Source organism: Stomoxys calcitrans, chromosome 2, assembly GCF_963082655.1.
Source record: "Stomoxys calcitrans chromosome 2, idStoCalc2.1, whole genome shotgun sequence".
Classification (NCBI taxonomy): Eukaryota; Metazoa; Arthropoda; class Insecta; order Diptera; family Muscidae; genus Stomoxys; species Stomoxys calcitrans.
The window spans coordinates 53,283,304-53,310,313 of record NC_081553.1 but is presented as its reverse complement, the minus strand read 5'-3'; the positions used below and the strand labels follow the sequence as shown (position 1 = coordinate 53,310,313).

At 37.5% G+C, this 27,010-nt stretch overlaps 1 protein-coding gene across 1 annotated transcript in view; it reads right to left on the bottom strand.

The window, feature by feature from the left end:
* LOC106090330 (octopamine receptor beta-2R) overlaps nt 1-27,010 on the bottom strand; it is a 578,458-nt gene that overhangs the window by 318,043 nt on the left and 233,405 nt on the right. The gene's annotated exons all lie outside the window — the stretch shown is intronic.

The following is a 27,010-nucleotide window of genomic DNA, read 5'->3' as shown; positions in this document are numbered from 1 at the left end:
TGACAAATGACAACATTATGGCAAATTACCCAAAATCTGACGAACGTATATATGGAAGCTATATCTAATTCTGATCCGATTTCGATCAAACTTCTCAGATAATGTGGTAGTCGTCGAGGAAAGTGTTGTGCAAAATTTTGGCAAGATTGGTCAAACAATGCGCTTGCAGTGGCTCTTGGTCTGAAAATCGGACGATATACATATATGACAGCTATATCTAAATCTGGGCTGATTTCTATGAAATTCACCAGTAAGTGAGAGTCATAGGAAAATCATTCCTACCAAATTTCGACGGAATCGGATAGCAAATGATCACTTTTTGGCAATATTTCTGAAAATCGGACCAATATATATATGGGAGCTATATCTAAATCTGAACCGATTTCGAGTAAACTTCGCAGATAATGTGGTAGTCGTCGAGGATAGCGTTGTGCAAAATTTTGCCAAGATGGGTCAATAAATGTGCTTGCAGTGACTCTAGAAGTTAAAATCGGCCAAAATAAATATATGAGAGCTATATCTCAATCTGAACCGATTTCCATGAAATTCACCAGTAATGTTGAGAGTTAAAAGAAAATCCCCCCTGCCAAATTTCGAGAGAATCGGTTAACAAATAACCATTTTATTGCAATATTACTGCAAATCGGACGAACATATATATGGGAGCTATAACTAAATCTGAACCGATTTCGACCAAACTCTATTTTTATTCTGGTAGACGTTAAGGAAAGCGTTGTGCAATATATTGGCAAGATTGGTCAATAAATGTGCTTGCAGTGGCTCTAGGAGTGAAAATCGGGCGATATATATATATATGAGAACTATATCTAAATCTGAACCGATTTCCATGAAATTCACCAGTAATGTGAAAAAATCCTTTCTGCCAAGTTTCGAGAGAATCGGTTCACAAATGACCATTTTATTGCATTATTACTGAAAATCGGACGAGCACTGTTTGTAACACCCAAAAGGATGAGAGATAGACCCATTGATAAGTATACCGATCGACTCAGAATCACTTTCTGATTCGATTTAGCTATGTCCGTCTGTCCATCTATCCCTCTGTCCGTCCGTCTGATTTAATCACTCTACGGCCTTCAAAAGTTGAGATATTGAGCTGAAATTTGGCACAGATACGTCTTTTTGATGGCCGCTGGTTAAGATCTAGAATGAGCCAAATCGGACCACATTTGGATATAGCTGCTATATAGACCGATCTGACGATAAAGGGTCCAATGCCCATAAATGCTTTATTTTTTATCCGATTTTGCTGAAATTTGAAACAGTGGGTAGTTTAAGGCCTCCCGACATCTGACCCAAATATGGTTCGGACTATATTTAGATATAGCTGCCATACAGACCGATCTCCCGATTATGGGTCTAGAGACCATAACATTTTTATTTATTACCCAAATTTCGCTGAAATTTGAAACAGTGGGTTATTTTAAACCTCCCGAAATTTGACCTATATATGGTTCAGATCGGACTATATTTAGGTATAGCTGCCATATAAACCGATCTCCCGATAAAGGGTCTGAAGCCTATAAAAGCTTTATTTTTTTACCGATTTCGCTGAAATTTGAAACTGTGAGTATGTTAAGACCTCCCAACATCCGACCTGAATATGGTTCAGATCGGACTATATTTAGATATAGCTTCCATATAGACCGATCTCCCGATTATGGGTCTGAAACCCATAAAAGCTTTAGTTTTTAACCGATTTAGCTGAAAATTGAGTAGTTTTACGCCTCCTAACGTAGGACCTAAATATGGTACAGATCGGACTATATTTAGATATAGCTGCCATATAGGTCGATCACCCTATTAGGGGTCTGAAGCCCATAAAAGATTTATTTTTTAAACGATTTCGCTGAAATTTGAAAATATGAGTAGCTGTAGGCCTCCCAACATGGGACCCAAATATAGTTTAGATCGGACTATATTTAGATATAGCTGCCATACAGACCGATCTGCCGATAAGGGGACTGAAGCCCATAAAAGCTATAGTTATTACCCGATTTCGCTGAAATTTGAAACAAAAAATAGTTTTAGGCCACCCGCCATCCAACCCAAATATGGTACAGATCGGAGTGTATTTAGATATAGCTGCCATATAGACCGATCTCCCGATAAAGGGTCTAAAGCTCATTAAAGCTTTATTTATTACCCGATTTTGTTGAAATTTTAAATACAAAACTCAACAGTGATTTATATTTATTAGACCACTCAATATCCGTGTCGAATTTGGATGCATAAGTTATCCAATTTTCACCGAGTTGTGATGAAAGGGGGTTTTCATATATACCCGAGGTGGTGAATATCCAAAGTTCCGCCCGGCCGAACTTAGAACGCTTTTACTTGTTCTTTATTCAAAGGACCGACAGGTTGTCATAACCAAAGATAAATGCCGTATTATTAATTTTTGGCTTCTTCAAATTAGCGCTATCTACTGGATATTTTCAATTGGATCAACTTAATCTACTTTGATCAACTAGATGGCGCTAATTTAGATGTTAGTGTTACTTGCTTGGAGTGGATCATCATGTGGTGGTTGTCTATAAATGACTACCTATTAAATAGTTATCATTTAGTCTTTTTATATCCACCACCATAGGATGGGGTAGTATACCCCCATTCCAAGTACTAGTCATTCCATTTGTAACACCTGGATCGTCTCGACGTACTGAGTCGATCTAGCCATGTCCATCCGTCCGTCTGTGTAAATCACTATAGTGGTCGAACGCGTAAATCTTGCCGCTTTATATTTTGCACAGATACTTAGTATTGATATAGGTCATTGGGTATTGTAAATGGGCCATATCGGATCAGATTTGGATATAGCTCCCATATAAACCGATCTCCCGATTTGAATTCTTGAGCCCCAGGAAGTTGCAATTTTTGTCCGATTTGGCTGAAATTTTGCATGTTGTGTTCTGATATGACTTCCAACAACTGCGCTCAGTACGGTTCAAATCGGTCTATAATCTGATATAGCCCCCATATAAACCGATCTCCCGATTTGCCTTCTTGAGCCCTTACAAACCGCAAGTTTTTTTCCAATTTTTCCGAAATTTTGCACACAGTGTTCTGGTAAAACTTTCAACAACTATACTGGGTACAGTCCGAATTGGTCCATAATCTGATACGGCTTCCAAATAAACGGATTCCGATTTGACTTTTTCAGCCTTACGAGTCGCAATTTTTTTTTCTCCAATTATTCCGAAATTTTGCACACAGTGTTCTGGTAAAACTTTCAACAATTATACTGGGTCCATAATCTGATATAGCTCCCATATAAACTGATCTCCCGATTCGACTTCTTGAGCCCTTACAAGCCGCAATTTTTGTCCGATGTGGTTGAAATCTTGCATGTTGTGTTCTGCGCCAAGTACGGTCTAAGTCGGTCTAAAGCCTGATTTAGCTCCTTATAAACCGATCTTCCGATTTGACTTCTTGAGCCTTTATACATTGCAATTATTGTCCAATTTTGCTGAAATTTTACACGTGGTGTTCCGTTATGATATTCTACAACTGTGCCAAGTACGGTTCAAATCGATCTCTACCCAGATATAGCTCCCATATAAACCGATCTCCCGATTTGACTTTTTGAACCCTCATAAGGAGCATTTTTTTTTGGATTTTTCCGAATTTTTTCACAATGTGTTCTGTTAAGGCTTCGAACAACCATACTAAGTACGGTCCAAATCGGTCCATAATCTGATATATCTCCCATATAAACCGATCTCCCTTTTTGACTTCTTGAGGCCTTACAAGTCGCTTATTTTGTCCAATTTGGTTGAATTTTAGCATGCGGTGTTCTATTATGACTTTCCATGAATGTGCCAAATACGGTCCACATCAGTCTCTAACCTAATATAGCTCCCATATAAACCGGTCTCTCGATCATCCTAGTTCGGTATCTAGAAGCTTTAATTTTTGCTGGTTTGACAGAAGTTTAGTATGAAGAATAAAATTTTCCCTTCAACTAAATTTATTTGGTATAAATTTTTAGCAGAATCCATGGTGGTGGGTATCAAAAGTTCGCCACGGCCGACCTTAGCACGCTTTTACTGGTTATGTTTAATACATGGAGGATCATAAATATTGGGAGTTATTGCGCCATATAATCTTTATTGCGCCATATAATAAATCATTGCCATATATTAAAGTAATGCAATCAATAATGGGGCTATGCAGCACCTGTTGTTGCCCGGAAACCACAAGTGTTGAACGTTGGTAGCTGAGCTGTCATCGGAAATTACAGTCAAACAATTTGAATGCGACTTACAATGTCATACACAACATATTGTACAATAAATTTTTATAATAGAATAACAGTTAATAAAAGTGTAAGTGTAACAATGTGTTTAAAGCCAAAAGGACAATACTGAATTAAAACTTTTTAAAGACATAATTTTAGTGAAAATTTCTCTAAAGAATAAATTTTACTAAAAATACTTTCAAAATATCAGTAAAATTTTCTCTTAAGGCAAAATTTCAGGGAAAACTTCTCTTAATGACAAGACTTTCTAAACGAAGAAAAAATTCGGTGATATTTTCACTAAAGACAAAATTTTCCCTTAAGACAAAATTTCAGTAAAATTTTCCCTAAAGACAAAATTCTAGTGAAATTTTTCTTTAAGACAATATTTGAGTGAAATTTTCCCTTAAGAAAAAATGTAAAATGACGGATATGTTATTTGGCCTAGAAAAATATGACCTATGGAAAATTGAAGAAATCAGTTCAGATTTTGATATAGCTCTCATATTTCCATATGTTCTTCCGATTTTGACTAATATTGCAAAAATGCGGTCATTTATCAACGGATCCGCACAATATTTGGCACAAAGAAGTTGTTTGTGAGTTTTTCAGGTAAATCAAGGAAGTAGTCAGACTTTTTTTTCAAATCGGGAAATTGATAACATTCTTCTGTTACTGTGAAATTGATAAAGATTCGGCAATGACGCCGAACGCCTGGGTTCAAATCCTGGCGTGAACATCAGTAACATTCCTAGTGACAAAATTTTAGTGATCATTTTCCCGCGCCATGCCCACTTTCACCACATTCGTGGGGCAGTACCATCATTAATATGCGGGGCCAAGCACTGGCAGAATTATCGAATATTAACGACGTTAATATTGGTAAACCCCGTACCTTTGTTAATTGGATTAGGAAGAAGGTTTTAGATGTGACAATTTGTTCGGAAATTCTAATCGATGAGGTTCAAGATAGGAGGGTCTCTATGGAGCATTGCTTCTCAGACCATCGCCACATGAAGATCAGAATATCACGGACAACGCTGAATCCGATAAGCTTCCGTCATAATTTGAAAACCCACTGGCCACAATTCGGAAGACTACTCAGAAGAAGACTTGGGCAAGATAATTTAAATTGTCCACTCATAGAAGACATTGACGACAATGTCTACAAGATAACGACTACACGAGCGAAGTCTTTCGAAGATAGTTGTACTCTTCGAGAAAGGAAATCAACCCTATAAAATCCTGGATGACCGGGGAAATAGGTTCGCAGACTTTTTAACAGAGCACGTCGTAAAAAAGCGGAATTATATTGGGATACGTATTACTCATGGCTCAAGGAATACAATAAGATTACCAAAGCGGCAAAACAGGCCTCTTGGAAGCATTCTGCGACCTATTCAACCTAACCTAACCTAGAGACTCTGAAGACTCCGCAAGATAAAATTTCAGTGAAATATTTCTTAAAGACTCTGTTAAATTGATAAGCACGTTTGTTATTGAGCTCCGAATAAGTTGGATATTTTTCACACAAAAAGCGCATATTGGAAAACAAAAAAAAGCACCAGTTGTTTGTTGGAGTGTGGACTGCTGCAGGATATTGAAGATCACAGTGAAAGTTTCAACAACGGCAAATTGTTCACTAAATATAAATCTTAAAAACTCAGAATCTCGCAAACTAAATTACACAACAGGATTTTTAATGTTAACCGGTAAGCGATATAGATAAATAAACAACAGCAGTACAACAAAACACAGCTGATTACCGTCGTAGATGTCATTTGGAGATAAAGCCGTTTTTACACCACGATCAATTTAGTAATTTGCAATACAACCTGCCCAATTGATTAATTCACAATAGACCACTTGTCCGTTAACGTTTGAAAACTACAGTGGTCCAAAGCAAAAGTTATTTTAAACAAACTGGAAAAACGAAAGGCTTGTAATTTATCTCCAGAAGGGGAATCGAAAAACAATCCAAAATCATTCAAAATGAATAACGAACAAAAAGTTTCCGATATAAATGTTGCCAGTTTAAAAACAATTATAAGAGAATGTAACGAAGAGGTTTTGGGACGAATTACATCGCTCAGTGAAGAAGTAAATCATTTGAAAGTGATCAATGATGGTTTGGCGCATGAAATGGAGGTTCTTAAAACAGAAAATAATATGCTTAAGAGACGTTTAAATGAGTTGGAAAACAACATAAAAGGAAAAAACTTAATTTTCAGAGGTCTTAACTCTCAACAAACCAATATTGGCGAAATACAAAAGATATGTCAGCAAGTATTAAAAGTGGAAATAGAGAAAGGAGTGAAATCGGTAAAAACATTGTACCAACGAAATGGATCGGCAGCAGTGGTGGTAGAATTTGAAACTGAAAGCGATGTTGAACTTATTCTGTCGAAAACGAGCTACTTAAAAGGAAGGCAAATATATATCGAACGGGATCTAAATGCAGAGCGAAGATTGGACAAGATCATTATGATAAAATTGAGAAGACAATTGATCGATTTCAGCAAGAAACACCAGGTGAAAGTAAGAGATGACAGGATTAAGGTTGCTGATAAATGGTTTAAGTGGAATTCGGAGAAAAGACTGGTATGCGGTCCATGCAATGCGGTCAATGTTATGGGAGAACTGTATGGAGAAGATTTTAACCTGAATTTAAAATATGATATTATAAAAAACTCGTTAAATTTAAAAAACTAGATAATTGTAATAAATTCAATTCAAATAATTTCATATCGATAAGTAATAATATAGTATTAAGTAAACTAGCAAAAAAAACTTTCAAAATGTTATCATACAATGTTCATGGTCTTAGGAGCAAGTGTCTCTATCCGGATTTCTTTGAATATGTTAGGAGCTTTGATATATTTGCATTAATTGAGACTCACGTTGTAGAGAGTGAAACAGAGGGATGGAAAAAATATTTCAATGATTTCAACTTATATTGGCTGAACGCAGAACGAAATCATACATATGGCAGAGCTAGTGGTGGAATTCTATGTGGAGTGAATAGAAGTCTACAAAAAATTGGAATAAATCACGAATACCAGCGAAAGGATAACATAAATATTATAAAAATTAAATCTCCAGAAACAAGTTTTGTATTCGTCCCGGTTTATATAAGAGGAGAAAAGTGGTCAAGCGAATTCGAAGTTGTGAAGGAGGTTTTTAAAAACTTATCAGAAAGTAATATTATCCTGGCAGGAGATATGAATGTCCGCATAGGAAACCTTCAACAGAATCATGAAAATTGTTTGCTAAAAGAATTTACGGCCGGTAAAGAAATAAGGCAGTCAAAGGATTTCGTAGTAAACTCAAAAGGCAAAAAATTTGTGGAATTTTGTGAAGATAACGGATTGCTAGTATTAAATGGCAGAACTATAGGTGATGTGGAAGGACACTATACATTTGTAAGCAATATAGGTAACTCGGTCAACGATATTGTGGCAATGACATACGAAGGACTGAGAATGATAGAAAGATTCGAAGTGGAGGAGAAAATATGGTCAGACCATTTACCATTGAAACTAGAAATTAAATGCCCACACACGACAAGTGATATAATTCCCCTAAATCTGCTACCAAAATTACAGTGGGGAAAACAAAACGAAAGATATGAGCGAAAGTTGAATCGGAATCTTTGTATAGCAAAAAATAATGGTGAAATAAACAGTTTAAAGGATCTAACGGACATCATACACAAATCGGCGATAAAATCCAACATATTTAATAAACCTAAAAAATACAAGTCAAATTGGTTCAACGCGAAATGTGAAAAAGCTCGTATAGATGCATTTAAACACCTTAATATTTACAGAAAAGCCAGCACACAAAGTAACAAAAGAAGTTATTTAGAAGTGGTAAGCATTTACAAAAAAACATGCAAAGAGCGGAAGAAGGAGTATGCAAGAGAATTAGAAAGGCAACTTTTAAATACTGTCGATGCAAAACAGTGGTGGAAAATCGCAAAGCAGATAAGGGGCCAGAGTACGGAGATAGGGGCAAATATTTCGGCTCAAGAATTTAAAACATACTTTGATATGCTCTTAAACCAGCAACAATTTGCAAATGATATTCAGTATGCGCCAATGTATCGAACCGACCATGAACTGGATAAAAATATCGAGGTCTTTGAAATTACCGAAGTGCTGAAGAAGACAAAGGAAAACAAGGCACCAGGTATAGACAGAGTGCCATATGAGTTCTTAAAAAATGCATCCCAGGAATTTCTAGCGGAATTGGCCAATCAGTATAACGAAATGTTTAACACAAGTCGTGTAGATAGTACAATGGAAGAATCGGTAATATTCCCCATCCACAAAAAAGGAGATCTTAATATAACAAGCAATTATAGAGGGATAACCTTTATGAATTCTTCTGCCAAAGTTCTTATGGGAATTTTAAATAATCGTATAAAGCAGTGGACAGAAAGCAATAACATTTTAAATGAATTTCAAGCAGGCTTCCGATCAGGATATTCGACGGTAGACAATATATATAATTTAGCCTCAATTGTTCACCTAAAACTTGATGAGAAAAAGAAAGTCTATGCGTTTTTTGTTGATTTTTCGGCGGCTTTTGATATGATTTCACGAAACCTGATGTTTTTTAAACTTCATAGCATGGGGATTTCAACAAAAGTAGTTAATTTGATTGAAAACATATACAGAAATACTAGGTCGGTGGTATGGACTGGAAAAGACGTATCAGAGCATTTCTATACTTACACTGGAGTACGACAAGGATGTTTATTGTCACCATTGTTATTTACCTTGTATCTAAATGATCTGCACGACGGGCTAGAAGGTGGAGTGCTGATTGATGAATTAAATATTCGTGTGTTATTGTATGCTGATGACATAGTGATTTTAGCGGAAGATAGAGAAGTATTGCAAAAAATGATAAAGAACTTGGAAAATTATTGCATCCAGTGGAATATGGTTGTAAATTTGGCAAAATCAAAGATAATGGTCTTCCGAAATGGAGGTAGACTATCGACAAATGAAAAATGGATATATCACAATCAAGAAATCGAAATCGTGAATGAATATATTTATTTAGGGGTCACATTAACACCAAAAATGACCTTCACAAAACATGTCGAGGCCAGAAATATAAAATCGAAAACGTGCATAAATGCTACCTGGAAGGAACTTATAAATAAGCCACAGATATCACTAATAGCAAAATGGAAAATCTTTCAAAGCGTATGTAGAACGACACAGTCTTATGCGGCACAAGTGTGGGGATTTGGATGGTTCGATGAAGTTGATAAGCTACAGAGATACTTCTTAAAAAGGGTATTGAGGCAACCAGATTCACTGCCAAACTACATTTTATCATTAGAAACAGATGTACAGGACAATCACTTCTACACTCTAAAGCTTCACTTGGATTATGTTGGAACTACGTTATTTAAATATGAAACCCGAAGATTACCACATATACTGTCCTCCAAAATATGGGAGAAAAGAATATTTTGGGCAAAGACCATAGAAACCTTGGCGTATCAAGTAAATATTTCAACATCTAATATAGATATAAATACGCAGGAATGGATAAGAGAAATGGACGATATGTCAAATAAGCTAAAAATACAGAACTATAGACAAAAAAGACGGAGTGCAAATGCCAGCGAAACCAGATTTTACCGTTTTCTGAATCCAGAGGTTGGAATAGAGTATATGGCCAATAGTAGGAATTTGGATCAGATTTCTATTTTAATGAGAACAAGAGCCGATGTACTCCCTTTAAATGGAAACTACCATGGAAATGAAGAAACAAAGCTATGTACTCTCTGCAATACACGTGAAGTCGAGAATATGCAACATTTCATTGCCAAATGTCCAATATTATGTGAAATTAGAGTGAGGTTTTTAGGAAGCACATATTTAGAAGAAAGAGAACTTATAAATATTTTAAATGGGTATATGGAAGATGGATGGGAGAAGCTATACAATTATGTCCGAATGGCATTAAGATATAGAAAGAATATAATTCAAGAACAATTTTGAAAAAAAAAACCAACTATTTTATAGAATTATAGTTAATTTAACAGAATTTTAAATATCGGTTATTGACAGACAACTTTCTAAGTTATTGTCATAAATACATATTCTATTTTGTTATATTTAATATATACTATGTATTAGAAGTTTTGAATTGTAATGATGATAGAAAACAAAATAAAATACTACTACTACTACTACTATTTCTTAAAGACAAAATTTCGGAAAGTTTTTCTCAAAAGATTAAATTTCAGTGAAACTTTCCCTATAAACTAAGTTTCAGTTAAATTTTCCCTAAAATAAATTTTAGTGAAATTTTCCCTAAGGAAAAAATTTTAACAAAATATGAAACAATTTTTTTTTAGAAATCTGTAATGTAACTTAAAACCGTAAAAGAGAAAAATTTTTTGAAATATTCCATAGAGAAAAAATTTCAACGAAATTTTCCCTAGAGACAATTCTACAGTGAGATTTTCTCTGAAGAAAAAATTGGATTAAATTTTTCTCTAAAGACAAAATTTCAATAAAATTTTCTCGAAATACAAAGTTTCATTAAAATTTTCTTAAAAGACAATTCTTCAGTGAAACTTTCTTTAAAGACAAAATTGTGGTGAAACTTCTCTAAGGCCAAATTTCAGTGAAATTTTCTGTAAAGAAAAACTTTCAGTGAAATATATTCTATATACAAAATTTCAGTTTAATTTTCGTTTTGACAAAATTTTGAGGAAATTTTCTCCAAAGACAAAATTTCAGTGAAATTTACCATGAAGATGAAATTTTAAAGACAAAATGTCAGTGAAATTTTCTCCAAAGACAAAATGTCATTAAAACTTTCCCTTAAGACAAAATGTCAGTGAAATTTCCGCTAAACATTAAATTTAATTGATATGTTCCCTGAAAACAAAATTTCATTGAAATTTTCCCTAAACACAAAGATTTGGTGATATTTTCCCTAAATCCATATTTCATTGAAATTTTCTCTTGACAAATTTTCTCTCCACAAAGTTTTCTTTCCAAACGTGAAAGGTCATTTAAAATCGTTAATGAAAAAATTTTAGTGAAATATTCCCTAGAGAAACAATTTCAGCGAAATTTTTCTAAGAGAAAAATTTTAGTAAAATTTTCCCAGAAGTCAAAATTGCCACGACAAAATTTCAATAAATTTTTCTCTATAGACAAAATTTTCTCTAAAGACAAAATTTCAGCGAAATTTTCCATAAGGACCAAATATCAGTAAAATTTTCCTAAAGACAAAATTTCAGTAAAATTTTTCCTAAAGATAAAATTTCATTAAAATGTAACCCTAAGACAAAATTTCAGTAACACTTCTCTCAAGGCAACTTTTAATGAAATTTTCTTTAAAGACAAACATTTTATTGCAATTTTGTTTGTTTCGGGAAAATTTCATAGAAATTTTCTCTTAACAAACTTTTACTCCATAAAAAGTTTTCTCAACAAATTTAAAATGCCATTAAAAACCGTTAATCTCCTGAAGATCGACATAAAATTAGTTTTCCCCTCCCAAATTCAATTATCTTAAACCTCTGTTTTAGCGCCGTTTTTAATGACTTGTCACTGCGAGAGCTTAACTAACAGACTGCACTTGGTAATTAATAGTTTAATGATGGCTGCACATCATTAAATGCTGCATCATGGCTACACAGCTGACATTGGCTTAAGAAAATTCCACTCCATCAAAAGTGATGGAGCATAAATCACTGACTGCTCTCCGCATTTTGTCTTCGTTTTCGAAGACGAAGCAGACCCCCTTCAGCGTTGACTTTATGACAAAAATATTATCGCACTTCTGCTCGTTTGATGCTGGACACGTTTTTGTTGTTACTCTGGTGGGGCTGGCTTTTGTTACTGTGTCGTTGATTGTTGACTTGGTGTCATAAAAACAGCAATGCCAACAACCACAAGAGATTGTTGATGTTATAAAAATCTTGATGATGAAGTGTTGTTGGGGAAATTATATGCTGAGGATGTGCTCACGCTTGGGGCGTGAGCTACGAGCCAACAACAAACGCGTGCTGCATCAAATGTTAGAGTTCATTAGTTTTATCGCTTAGTTGGGATGAGTATCATTGTCGAAGCAAATGATGTCGTTGACATGCGATCATGCATGTTCGAAGGGATTTATGCGCTTGTTGACGGTGTGTATAAGGGTGGAGTAGAGAGTATATAAGGTTGGAGTGAGATAGCAATAGACTAAAAGTGCAAAATGCTTGCAATTGTTTTTTGACTTGGGTTATTGGATATATCAGATTCGTGTTCTACTCTAAAATACCTCTTATTTGAGCCTCATATTGTAATGGTCGGCAAATACGTCCTATTTAGGTGGCGTTATGGGAGTGGGGTGGCCCCATAGACACTTTTCCCGAACATTGACAGCAGATTCGTGCTTTACTTCCCAAGACCTTTCATTTGAGTCCCATATTGCTATGGTCGTAAATCTGTCCCCTTTGGAGGATGTTTTTAGTGAGAGGCGGCCCCTCAAACACTTGGTCCCATATTTGGATATCAGATTCGTATTCTACATTCAAATACCTTTCATTTAAGCCCCATATTGCCATGGTCAGTAAATAAGTCTTGTTTGGGGAGTGTTCTGGGGAAAGGTTGGACCCCCAGAAACTTTATTCCAAATTTGGATACCAGGTTCGTATTTTACTCGCAAATACATTTCATTTGAGTCCCATATTGCCATGGTCGGTAAATGTGCCCGATTTAGGGGTGTATTGGGGGTTGGGGTGGTCCCCCAAACACTTGGTCCGACAATTGGATATCGTATACGTCTTCTAATCTTACATACCTTTCATTTGAGTTCCATATTGTCGTGATTGGTGTATATGTATATTTGGTAGGTTTTGGGGTGGGGCGCCCCCCTAGGTAATCCATCCGAAATTTGAATACCTAATTTTTGTTTGTAGGTTACTATAAGAGAGCACACAAAATTTCGCTTAAATCGCACCACCCATCTCCGAGATCTGGCGTTTCTGAAAATTATGGTAAGGGGGAGGGTCCGCTCCCCCTTCAGATATCAAAAAATGTAGTAATTTTTTTTCACGACGGGATCATTATGCACCATCAGTGAAAATTCCAAGAAAATCGGTTCAGCCGTTTTTAGGTCTATAAGGAACACACAAACAAACAAATAAACCTACAAACAAACACAAATTTATTTTTATACCCACCACCGAAGGATGGGGGTATATTCATTTTGTCATTCCGTTTGCAACACATCGAAATATCCATTTCCGACCCTATAAAGTATATATATTCTTGATCAGCGTAAAAATCTAAGACGATCTAGACATGTCCGTCCGTCTGTCCGTCTGTCTGTTGAAATCACGCTACAGTCTTTAAAAATTGAGATATTGAGCTGAAACTTTGCACAGATTCTTTTTTTGTCCATAAGCAGGTTAAGTTCGAAGATGAGCTATATCGAACTATATCTTGATAAAGCCCCCATATAGACCGATCGGCCGATTTAGGGTCTTAGGCCCATAAAAGCCACATTTATTATCCGATTTTGCTGAAATTTTAGACAGAGAGTTGTGTTAGGCCCTTCGACATCCTTTGTCAATTTGGCTCAGATCGGTCCAGATTTGGATATAGCTGCCATATAGACCGATCCTCCGATTTAGGGTCTAAGGCCCATAAAAGCCACATTTATTATCCGATTTCGCTGAAATTTGGGACAGTGAGTTGTGTTAGGCCCTTCGATATCCTTCGTTAATTTGGCTCAGATCGGTCCAGATTTGGATCTAGCTGCCATATAGACCGATCCTCCGATTTAGGGTCTAAGGCCCATAAAAGCCACATTTATTATACGATTTCGCTGAAATTTGGGACAGTGAGTTGTGTTAGGCCCTTCGACATCCTTCACCAATTTGGCCCAGATCGGTCTAGATTTGGATATAGCTGCCATATAGACCGATATCTAGGTTTTAGCTTTTGGGGCCATAAAAGACGCATTTATTGTCTGATGTCGCTGAAATTTGAGACAGTGAGTTTAGTTAGGCTCTTCGACGTCCATTTTTAATTTTGCTCAGATCGGTTCAGATTTGGATATAGCTGCCATATAGACCGATTTCTTGACTTAAGGTTTTGTGCCCATAAAATGCTCATGTATTGTCCGATGTCGCCGAAATTTGAGACAGTGAGTTAAATTAAGCCCCTTAACACACTTCTGCAATATCGCACAGATCGATTCAGATTTGGATATAACTGCCATATAGACCGATATCTATGTTTCAGGTTATGGGGCCATAAAAGACGCATTTATTGTCCGATGTCGCAGAAATTTGAGACAGTGAGTTAAGTTGGGCTCTTCGACGTCCTTCTTCAATTTTGCTCAGATCGGTCCAGATTTTAATATAGCTGCCATATAGACAGATCTCTCAATTTAAGGTTTTGGGCCCATAAAAGAGGCATTTATTGTCCGATTTCACTGAAATTTGACACAGTGACTTATGAAAGGCTTTCGACATCCGTGTCGAATATGGTTCAGATCGGTTTATTTTTGGATATAGCTACGGTACTTATTAGTATTTGGTCCAAATCGGTCCAATAACTGATATGGGGCATAAGGTATGAAAGTTTCACCGAATTTTGATGAAAGGTGGTTTGCATATATACCCGAGGTGGTGGGTATCTTAAGTTCGGCCCGGCCGAACTTAACGCCTTTTTACTTGTTATAAAGGGTGATTTTTTTGGGGTTAGGATTTTCATGCATTAGTATTTGACAGATCACGTGGGATTTCAGACATGGTGTCAAAGAGAAAGATGCTCAGTATGCTTTGACATTTCATCATGAATAGACTTACTAACGAGCAACGCTTGCAAATCATTGAATTTTATTACCAAAATCAGTGTTCGGTTCGAAATGTGTTCATTCACCGTTCAGCGATGAGGCTCATTTCTGGTTGAATGGCTACGTAAATAAGCAAAATTGCCGCATTTGGAGTGAAGAGCAACCAGAAGCCGTTCAAGCACTGCCCATGCATCCCGAAAAATGCACTGTTTGGTATGGTTTGTACGCTGGTGGAATCATTGGACCGTATTTTTTCAAAGATGCTGTTGGACGCAACGTTACGGTGAATGAACACATTTCGAACCGAACACTGATTTTGGTAATAAAATTCAATGATTTGCAAGCGTTGCTCGTTAGTAAGTCTATTCATGATGAAATGTCAAAGCATACTGAGCATCTTTCTCTTTGACACCATGTCTGAAATCCCACGTGATCTGTCAAATACTAATGCATGAAAATCCTAACCTCAAAAAAATCACCCTTTATATATAATGTGAGAGCTATATCTCAATCTAAACCGATTTCTATGAAATTCACCAGTATTGCCGAGAGACATAAAAAAAGCCTTCCTGCCAAATTTCGAGAGAATCGGTTAACAAGTGACCATCTTATTGCCTTATTACTGCAAATCGGACGAACATATATATGGGAGCTATATCCAAATCTGAACCGATTTTTTCCAATTTCAATAGGCTTCGTCTCTAGGCCGAAAAACATGCCTGCACCTAATTTGAAGACGATCGGATGAAAAGTGCGACCTGTAGTTTATACACAAAATAACATGGACAGACGGACAGGCAGACGGACGGACAGACAGATAGACGGATATAGGTAAATCGAATCAGAAAGTGATTCTAGGACGATCGGTATACTTATCAATAGATCTATTCCTTCCCTTTGGGTTTTACAAACAAATGCACTAAGCTATAATACCCTGTACTAGAGTAGTGGTGCTGGAAGTGATACCAAAACACCACGTGATAAATTTCAGTCAAATCGGGCGAGAATTGCGCCCTCTAGAGGCTCAAGAAGTCAAGACCCAAGATCGGTTTATATGGCAGCTATATCAAAACATGGACCGATTTGGTCCATTTACAATCCCAGCCGACCTATACTAATAGAAAGTATTTGTGCAAAATTTCAAGCGGCTAGCTTTACTCCTTCGAAAATTAGCGTGCTTTCGACAGACAGACGGAAGGACGGACGGACGGACATGGCTAGATCGACTTGAAATCACATGACGGTCAAGAATAAATATACTTTATGGGGTCTCAGACGCATATTTCGAGGGATTACAAACAGAATGACGAAATTAGGTCGCCAATCATTGAGAGAAGTATCCCCGCTGTTTTTTAATGGGTTGTTCAGGGGCAAATATGATGTGTGCTACCTACTAAATGCTAAATTTCCCATGAATATTTCATTAAGAAACAGGGGATACTACTGTGTGTAGGAGGAGAAGTCCTTCATGTAATCTAAGTAGCCTTTCAGAGACAATAAAGGCATCACGTTACCCTCCCCTCACATTTTAAACTTAAGTACCCTTATTCATTTTGACTATCATCGCCCAGCACTAGCAATTGCTTCCCTTAAGAAGAACATTTAACCTTCCCTAAAGCATCAAGTTGTCTAAATAAGGACCCTAGCAACAAGTTGCCTTCTACCATCGAAAAAAAAAAACTTTCATCACTAAAACATCTTCAATTTTGTTTAAACACATCCAAATGCAATGATGTGAACAGCAAGAGTTAGCGGCGGCATGATGGTTGAATTTGGTTTCTTTTAATTTCATTTGAATGCAAATGAAAAACGATGTCAATGCTTAAGGCAATATCCTTTGATCTAGAAGTAGATGATGCCATCCATAGAGCTGTCAAACGCGATGTTGTCAATGACAACGACACCATCAACATCATCATCACCATCATTGGACGGGTATCATCACAGCCATCACTACTGACATCAATGTCGTAAACATTCACAGTTCTCGGTCTTCATTAACATTGTCCTTATCATCCTTTTTATCATCACCATCATCATCATCATCGCCACCATCATCGTTGTTGCGTCATGGTTGTCACCATTACTATCATTGTTTCCCCTAGTTTTCACCTCCACCCCCTCTCCCTTTTAGCAGTTCACACTCCCTGGACTTGTGTTAAAAATTTGCTGACGATAACTGAATGATACTAAATCAAATACCCAACGAGTAATTGCAAATGTAATAGCTGTCACACACTCTGCGTGCCATGTGCAAGTGCAAATGTGTGACCACATCGATTTTAAAGAGTTAAAGGCATAAAGTGGTTGTCAACTAAAAGATTTTTATTGGGTTGCCCAAAAAGTAATTGCGGATTTTTTAAAAGTGAATGAACTTTAATCAAATATACTTTTTTTACACTTTTTTTCTAAAGCAAGCTAAAAGTGACAGCTGATAACTGACAGAAGAAAGAATGCAATGACAGAGTCACAAGCTGTGAAAAAATTTGTCAACGCCGACTATATGAAAAATCCGCAATTACTTTTTGGGCAACCAATATCTCCACCATCACAATAAAGAGTGATTTTTTTAAAGCTTTAGGAAAATTTTTCAGAAAAATAAAGTAAGAGCGCGCTAAGTTCGGCTGGGCCGAATCTTATATACCCTCCACCAAAGATCGCATTTGTCGAGTTCTTTGCACGGTATCTCTTTTTAGGCAAACAAAGAAGATATATCAAATTCTGGTCCGATTGGACCATAAATAAATTTAATGTTGAAGACCATAGTAGAAGTCATTGACTAATATTTCAGTCCATTCGGATAAGAATTGCGCCTTGTGCGGGCTCAAGAAGCATTTTCGGTAGATCAGTTTATATGGGAGCTGTATCAGGCTATAGATCGATTAAGACCATATTTAGCACATATGTTGAAGGTCATGGGAGAAGCCGTTATACAAAATGTCTGCCCAATCGGATAATTGCTGAAGAAGTCAAGATCCTAGATCGGTTTCTAAGGCTGCTATATCAGGTTATGCACGGATTTGCGCCGTACTGAACACAGTTCTTGGAAGTGATACCAAAACACCACCAACAAAATAACAACCAAATTGGATAAGAATTACGCCCTCTAGAGGCTCTAGAAGTCAAGACCCAAGATCGGCTTACATGGCAGCTATATCAGGTTTTAAACCGATTTTAACCCTACTTAGCACAGTTGTTCAAAAAATAACACCAAAACACCACCAACAAAATAACAACCAAATTGGATAAGAATTGCGCCCTCTATAGGCTCAGAAAGTCAAGACCCAAGATCGGCTTATATGGCAGCTATATCAGGTTATAAACCGATTTGAACCTTAGCACAGTTGTTAAAAGTAATACCAAAACCCCACCAACAAAAAAACAGCAAAATCGGACCAGAAATGCGCCCTCTATATAGGTTCAGAAAGTCAAGACCCAAGATCGGTTTATATGGTAGCCTAACAAAACATGTACCGATTTGGCCCTTTTGCAATCCCAACCGACCTACACATAAAATGTATTTGTGTAAAATTTCAAGCGCCTACCTGTACACCTTCGAAAGTTAGCGTGCTTTCGACAGACAAACGGACGGACATGGCTAGATCGATTTAAAATGTCATAACGATCAAGAATAGTAATACTTTATGGGGTCTTAGACTCATATTTCGAGGTGTTACAAACAGAATGACGAAATTAGTATACCCCCACCTTATGGTGTAGGGTATAAAAATACACATAAAATTCAGAAAAATGCATAAAATCTTTATTTAAATCGATAGTAGAGTCCATATAATTTAACGTTTGAAGATTATTTCATGCAAATGTTGACCGTGACTGCGCCTCAAATGGTCCATGCGCTTAGTCCAATATTGGCATACTCACTCCAAAACTTCAGCGGTATCTTAAGGATAAATGCTTTAATGTTGTCTTCCAATGTGACAATTGAAGCGGTTTTGTCTGTATAAACATGAGCTCTACAAAAAATAGCCTTATGGCTTTAAATCGCACGATCTAGGCGGCCAATTGACAGGTCCCGAACGTGAAGAAAAATGTTCACCGAACTTGCCTCTCAATAAGTCCATTATTACGCGAGGTGTGTGGCATGTGGACCGTCTTGTTGAAACCACATGTCATGCAAGCTCTTGCATTTTGGGCAAACAAAGTTGTATATCGTCTCACGACAGCGCTCACCATTAACAGTTATGTACCGTTATTTTTGAAGAAGTACGGTCCAATGATGCCACCAGCCCATAAACTGCTTATTTACGTGTCCATTGAGCCAAAAATGAGCTTAGTCGCTGAACACAATTTTTAGATAAAAAAGTGGATCTTCGGCATTGTGTTAGAGAAAATTTTACTGAAATTTTGTCCCCAGAGAAAATTTAACTGAAATTTTGTCTTAAAGAATCGTTCACTGAAATTTTGTTTTTCTAGAAGACGCAATTTTTATCCGATTTGGCTTAAATTTTGCATGATGTGCTTTGATATGAATTCCAGCAACTGTGCAAAGTATGGCCAAATCAGTTTATAACCTAATACAGCTTCCATATAAACCAACTTCGCTAGAGGGTACAATTACAATCCGATTTTGCTAAAATTTTGCTCAAAGGGTTTTGTTTCAACTTTCAACAACTGTGTTGAGTATGGTCCTAATCTGTTAATTACCTTGTATACCTCCCCTATACACCGATTTCGGATCTTGACTTCTTCATTCATTCAGCCAAATCGTTACTACACGATTTGGCTGAATGAATGAAGAAGTCAAGATCCGAAATCGAATCCGAAATTTTGCATTTAGTGGTTTGTTATGACTTCCAACAATTGTGCCAAGTATGGTCTAGATCGGTTAATTACATAATATAGCTCCCATATAAAGCGGACTCCCGATTGTACTTCTAAAGCCTAAAGATGGCGTAATTCTCATCCGATTTTGCTGAAATTTTCCACAATGCCTTCCGCTTTGGTCTTCAACAGCAAAACAATGAATGGCCGCAATAGGTTTATAAAATGGTATAGGTCCAATATCAAAGCTTTTCTATTATCCTTTGTTTGCCTATAAATGGTGGAGGGTATATAAGATTCCATGGTGGAGGGTTTATAAGATTTGGCCCAGCCGAACTTAGCACGCTTTTACATATTATATCCACCACCATAGGATGGAGCTATACTAATCATACAAGTCATTCCGTTTGTAACACCTCGAAATATTCGTCCCCATAAAGTATATATATTCTTGATCGTCTCGACGTTCTGAGTCGATCTAGCAATGTCCGGTCCATCCATGCGCCTATCAATATCACGATAGCGGTCGAACGCATAAAGTTAGCTGTTTGAAACTTTGCACAGATAATTAATGTTTATGTAGGTCGTAGGGGATCGCAAATGGCCATATCGGTTCAGATTTAGATATAGCTCCCTTATAAACCGATCTCCCGTTTCGACTTCTTGAGCCCCTAAAAGCCACCATTATCATCCGATATGGCTTAAATTTTGCACATAGTGTTCTGTTATGACTTCCAGCAACTAAACCTAGTACTGTTTAAATCGGTCTTTAACCGCATATAGCTCCCATGTAAACCGATCTCCCTATTTTACTTCTTGAGCCCCTGGAAGCCACAATTTTTATCCGATTTGACTAGGTTAGGTTAACAAAAAGGTTCAGATATTAAACCGCCTCATGCCACTATGGACATACAAAAAAGTCAGTAATCGGCTTATTCTGCGATCTAAAAACTAAAAAGTAACTTCCAAGAAGAAAATTTTAAATTAGGAGTCCCGTGCTACTTACAAAGTCTTTAATTGCTTTTAATACCACTCTCCTAAGTTGGCTCATGTCTGGTATTGTGTCCCCACCTAAGTACCGGTATTTGTTAGACGCGAAAGCCGGGCAATGACAAAGGAAATACTCAAACGTCTCATCGTCTTCCCCGCATGACCTACACATGCTCTCACTTGCCACCCCAATTTTATATAAGTGAGTTCGTAGTCATGTGTGTCCCGTTAGGATTCCAATAGTCATACTGACCTCCTTCTTACTTCCTTCGTCGTTCTCTCACGATCCGGGCCACCCCATAGGATTTTCGCCATCCTACCGACCGTTTCGCTGTTCCACAGTGTTACATGCGTGATCGTCGCCCACTCCCTTAAATCGGACTTCGTCGATCCAAAAGGCTTCGGGTGAACCAAGCTTATCGACGGCAGTTCTCTGGCCTTCACTGCCAAATCGTCTGCCCTTTCATTTCCCCTTACTTCGGCATCCAAACGATGCGGATCGTGTCATCCTCAGATAATGCGTTTATCTCCTTCGCGACCCTACCGTCCTGGTCCGTAAAGATGTTCATACGTCCTACCATTAGTACCACACCACCTCACTCATTCCTTGATCACCCCGATCTCTGATTGAGGACCATATTATGGTCAGTCAGTCTAAAACAGATCTCAGTCCCTGGGTTCTCAATGTAGCCCCCAGGCCCACTCTGTCCCCTAGCTTTGATCCATCCGTGTAACATGATCTTCCAGACGGCAATACTGGGGTTCCGTCATTCCAAGACTGTGCCGCTGGCAGCAGTGCCTCGCACTCTACCTCACGTGTCGTCTCAGGTATCCGATCGGAAACCTCTTCCCTTCCTTCCAGGTTTCCTATAGTCGCTTCGATTATACCGCGATGATATGAGCTGCTCCCATCCTCAATCCATTCTCCCATCGCTTTAAATCTCATAGCAGCAGTGACTGCCTCACACTTTATCTGTTTGCTCCTATCCTCTCATATCCGCAGTGGATATGAGATTGACATACCAGTAACATACAGATACACTTAATCTGTATGTCAATGGTTCGGATATCTGGAATAGTCTCCAGTGCCCTAGTGGGCGTGGTCCTCATCACTCCGCCTATGCCAAGACAACATGTTCTCTGAACCTGTTGTATGAACCTTATGTTGCACTTTTTCTCCATAGCAGTCCACCAAACTACTGAGGCGTAAGTGAGTATTGGTCTTATCACGCCCCTGTAGAGCCAGGGAACTACTCTCGGATTAAGGCCCCATTTCGAGTCCCGTCTACATAGTGCCACACATCTACACTTAAATTTTATGTAAATTTTAGTTGGGAGGATTTAGCGTGCATACCAAAGTGGTGTAGATTATCAAAAGGTCGGCTTCGCCTGACTATGCGATGGACCCCATTTGCAATCTCCAAAGACCGAAATCAACAAAACTTATCTGTGAAAAAGTTTTGTTTAGAAACAATTTGGAGAACATTTTCGAAAGGAAATTGTCAGAAAAATTGTATGATTGTTTATTATACCCACCACCGTCGGATAGGGGGTATATTCATTTAGTCGTTCCGTTTGCAACACATCGAAATATTAGTTTCCGACCCTATAAAGTACATATTTTTCGGATCGTCGTAAAATTCTAAGACGATTTAACGATGTCCGAATGTCTGTCCGTCCGTCTGTTGTTATCACTCTAGAGCCTTCAAAAATTGAGATATAGTGCTGAAATTTGGCACAGATACGTGTTTTTGATGCACGCTGGTCAAGTTCTTGAACGGGCCAAATCGGACCATATTTGGATATAGCTGCTATATAGACCGATTTTCCGATAAAGGGTCCAATGCCCACAAAAACTTTATTTTTCATCCGATTTTGCTGAAATTTGAAACAATGGGTAGTTTAAGGCTTCCCGAAAACTGACCCGAATACAGTTCAGACTATACTAAGATGTCTGCCATATAGACCGACCTCCCGATAAAGGGTCTAAAGACCATAAAAGCTTTATATATTAACCGATTTCGCTGAAATTTGAAACAGAGGGTTATTTTAAGCCTCCCAACATCTGACCAAAGTATGGATTAGATGGGTCCATATTTAGATATAGCTGCCCTATAGACCGATCACCCGATAAAGGGTCTGAAGTCCATAAAAGCTTTATCTATTACCCGATTTCGCTGAAATTTCAAACAGTAGTTTATCTTAAACCTCCCAACATCTGATGTATGTATGGTTCAGATCGGACTATATTTCGATTTAGCTGTCATATACACCGGTCTCCCGATAAAGGGTCTGAAGATGGCCTTTATTTATTACCCGATTTCGCTGAAATTTGGAATAGTGCGCAGTTTTAAGCCTCTCAATATCCGACCCAAATATGGTGGAGATAGGACTATATTTAGATATAGCTGCTATATAAACCGATCTCCCGATAAAGGATCTAAAGCCCATAAAAGCTTCATTTATTTTCCGATTTCGCCAAAAATTGCGACAGTGGGTTATTTTAAGCCTCCCGACATCTGACCTAAGTATGGATTAGATGGGTCCATATTTAGATATATCTGCCATATAGACCGATCATCCAATAAAGGGTCTGAAGCCCATAGAAGCTTTATTTTTCATCCGATTTCGCTGAAATTTGGAATAGTACGCAGTTTCAAGCCTTTCAACATCCGACCCAAATATGGTACAGATAGGACTATATTTAGATATAGCTACCATATAGACCAATCTCCCGATAAAGGGTCTAAAGACCATAAAAGCTTTATATATTACCCGATTTCGCTGAAATTTGAAACAGAGGGATATTTTAAGCCTCCCGACCTCTGACCTAAATTTTGATTAGATGGGTCCATATTTAGATATAGCTGCCATATAGACCGATCACCCGATAAAGGGTCTGAAGCCCATAAAAGCTTTAATTATTACCCGATTTAGCTGAAATTTAAAACAGTAAGATATTTTCATCCTCTGATGTAATTATGGTTCAGATCGGACTATATTTAGATATAGCTGTCATATAGACCGATCTCCCGATAAAGGGTCTGAAGGCCATAAAAGCTTTATTTATTACCCGATTTCGCTGAAATTTGAAACATAGGGTTATTTAAAGCCTCCCGACATCTGATCTAAGTATGGATTAGATGGGTCCATATTTAGATATAGCTGCCATATGGACCGATCACCCGATAAAGGGTCTGAAGCCAATAAAAGCTTCATTTATTACCCGATTTCGCTGAAATTTGAAACAGTGAGTAGGTTAAGACCTCCCAACACCGTACTAAAATGTGGTTCAGATCGGACTATAGTTAGATATAGCTGCCATATAGACCGATCTGCCGATAAGGGAATTAAGCCCATAAAAGCTTTCGCTGAAATTTGAAACAGTGAGTTTTTCCTCGCCTCACGATATCCAACCTTAATATGGTTTAGATCGGTTTATAATTGAATACATCTACAAAATTGAATAGTGGCATATATATTAGACCACTCAATGTCCGTGCCGAAATTGGGTGCTTAAGTTATCCAATTTTCACCGGATTGTGACGAAATGGGGTTTACATATATACCAGAGGTGGTGGGTATCCAAAGTTCAGCCCGGCCAAACTTAATGCCTTTTTATTTGTTTTTTGTCTGTACAGAAAATTGTTATTGAAAATAAGACTCAAGTTTTTCCTCAAATTATGTAAGTTTAAATTTTTTCTATGTATGCTATACCTAAATTGAGTTCTTTTCTATTTAATGCGTAAATTTCATTATAAAACCCATTCAAGTATTTTATTTTATTTACCTCTAACACTTGACAGCATCCTTTGGTAAAGAAAATATTTTTAATTTTCATCAAACTGCTAAACATACTTCATCAACATCCTTGCATACACATACGGACAAACACACTGTGCATTGATGGGAAAATTGCAAACACATGCTACCAACTAGCCAACAACAAATGAAGCAACAACTCCCCAAGTGTTAAGAGAGAATAACTTTGTAAAATTCTGTAATTTTACGATATGATGTCATACAAATGCAATAAAGAAACAATTTATATCATACTCCAAACTAACTTTACAGAAGGCACAAAACATGCAAGCACACTAAAAGGGGTCGAGGAAAATTAAAAAATAGATATAGCGTTGCAATGAGTTCTTCAGAGGCTTTAAAATTCAAATCTGATATTGTTTTTCATGGCAATTGTATCAGGCATTGAATCAGTATTACTAGAGGATACAATCAATATGAATAGACCATAGTCAAAGTTTTTCGTTCCCATCTTATGCCCTTAGTGTGCATTCGCTCTGTCGACTAGCATGATTTGCTGATTCATGCAGACTCAGTAGCTGCTGATGATGAAAGACAACGATGCCGATCTGTTCCTTCCTTTCAGACACGTACATCACTTACGCTTGTTACATGGTGTAAAGGAAAAGGTCAAACTAAAAGAAAAACACACAGAAAACAAATAACCATGAAGTGTACGTGTCATAGCTCTAAAATGGAACAACGTACATTTATATTTACAGCATAGTTCTTTTTACGACTTTACTAAAAAACGAAAAAATTGCAAATATACGAATTGGGAAAAAAACAAGTAAAAGCGTGCTAAGTTCGGCCGGGCCGAATCTTATATACCCTCCACCATGGATCGCATTTGTCGAGTTCTTTTCCCGGCATCTCTTCTTAGGCAAAACAAGTAAAAGCGTGCTCAGTTCGGCCGGGCCGAATCTTATATACTCTCCACCAATGATCGCATTTGTCGAGTTCTTTCCCGGTATGTCTTTTTAGACAAACAAAGGATAAATGAAAACAAGTAAGAGCGTGATAAGTTCGGCCGGGTCGAATCTTATATACCCTCCACCATTGGTCGCATTTGTCGAGTTCTATGCGCGGTATCCCTATTTAGACAAACACAGAATATTGAATAAGAACTGTTACGCTAATGGAGCTATATCAAGTTATACCCAGATTCGGACCATACATGAATGCTGAACATTGTAGAAGTCAATCCGTAATATGTCAGTTCTTTCGGATAAGAATTGCGCTTTGTAGGGGCTCAAGAAGCAAAATCGAGAGATAACTTTATATGGGAGCTGTATCAAGCTATTGATCGATTCCGACCATATTGCACACGTATGTTGAAAGCCATGGGAGAAGCCGTTGTACAAAACTCCAGCCAAATCGGGTGAGAATTGCGCCCTCTAGAGGCTCAAGAAGTCAAGGTCCCAGATCGGTTCATATGGCAGCTATATCAGGTTCTATACCGATATACCCCATACTTAGCACAGTTTTTGAAAGTCATAACAAAACACCTCACGCAAAATTTTAGCCAAATCGGATGAGGATTGCGAGCTCTATGGGCTCATGAAGTCAAGATCCATGATCGGTTTATATGACAGCTATACCAGATTAAGGACCGATTTGAATCATACTAAAAACAGTTGTTGGATGTGGTATCAAAACACTACGTACAAAATTTCAGCCAAATCGGATAAGAATTGCGCCCTCTATAAGCTCAAGAAGTCAAGACCCCAGATCGGTTTATATAGCAGCTATATCAAAACATGGACCCATTAAAGCTATATTTGGCGTAGTTGTTGGAAGTGATACCAAAACACTACGTGCAAAATTTCAACCAAATCGGATAAGAATTGCGCCCTCTAGAGGCTCAAGAAATCAAGACCCCAGATCGGTGTATATAGCAGCTATATCAAAACATGGATCCATTAAAGCTATACTTATCAAAGTTATTGGAAGTGCTATCAGAACACTACGTGCAAAATTTCAATAAAATCGGATAAGAATTGCGCCCTCTAGAGGCTCAAGAAGTCAAGACCCAAGATCGGTTTATATTACAGCTATATCAGGTTATGAACCGATTTAAACCATACTTGGCACAGTTGTTGAATATCATAGCGTTATACGTCGTGCAAAATTTCATTTCAATCGGATAAGAATTACGCCCTCTAGAGGCCCAAGAAGTCAAGACCGAAGATCGGTTTATATGACAGCTATATCAGGTTATAGACCGATTTTAACCATACTTAATATAGTTATTGGAAGTGCTATCAGAACACTACGTGGAAAATTTCAGTTAAATCGGATAAGAATTGCGCCCTCTAGAGGCCAAAGAAGTCAAGACCC